Source organism: Neomonachus schauinslandi, chromosome 15 (assembly GCF_002201575.2).
Source record: "Neomonachus schauinslandi chromosome 15, ASM220157v2, whole genome shotgun sequence".
In the NCBI taxonomy this organism is placed as follows: Eukaryota; Metazoa; Chordata; class Mammalia; order Carnivora; family Phocidae; genus Neomonachus; species Neomonachus schauinslandi.
This window is the reverse complement of record NC_058417.1, coordinates 10,605,077-10,605,732: the sequence shown is the minus strand read 5'-3', so window position 1 is coordinate 10,605,732 and position 656 is coordinate 10,605,077. Positions and strand designations below refer to the sequence as shown.

The 656-nt window shown below is 65.9% G+C and overlaps 1 non-coding gene across 1 annotated transcript; it reads left to right on the top strand.

Moving 5' to 3' along the window:
- Positions 1-109: 109 nt before the first annotated feature.
- On the top strand, positions 110-181 carry TRNAW-CCA. The gene has a single exon. It is a non-coding gene; the product is annotated as a tRNA-Trp (tRNA).
- The last annotated feature ends 475 nt before the right edge of the window (positions 182-656 follow it).

Here is a 656-nt window from a genome sequence, read left to right as displayed (position 1 = left end):
GAGGGGGCGGGGCGGGGGGATCGGGCGCCTCTCGGTCTAGGTGTTCAGAGCCGCGGGACGGTGCTGCCGCGGCGAGGTCTTTAGCGACGCAGAGGCGTCCCCTCGCTGTGACCTCGTGGCGCAATGGTAGCGCGTCTGACTCCAGATCAGAAGGTTGCGTGTTCAAGTCACGTCGGGGTCAGGGTTACCTTTTTTCTTTTTTTTCCTCCCCACCCCGCACCCCCCAAGTACAGGGGTTGGGAGGAGCGCTGCAGAGGCCCGAATGTGAGAAATCTGGCCTCAGGCGACCCTTGTTCTACTCCCAGCAGGCAGAAAACCCCGCTCTTTTGTCCCCGCATCGCGAATGCAGGGTTTCCGCATGCGACTGCGGGAGGCAGAGGTTGCTTCTGGCGACCGATAGGAGGCGCCGCGGCCAGCGCAGAGTGACCCCCATCCGCGCGCTGGCGGCCGCCCTGCGCTGCGCACCCCCTGCCCATTCAACGCTGGCCCCTGGGTTACCAGCGCCCATCCTCCTCCCCACGCCTCCCTCCTCCCCTCCCCCAACGCACTTGGGCCCTTCGGAACACCGGCTGCGGGAAGATTGAATTCGCCCCTGGGGGGGGTTCTCTCGTCCAGGAAGTGGCCCCCTCCGTCCCAAGAAGGACTGGGTGCCTTCT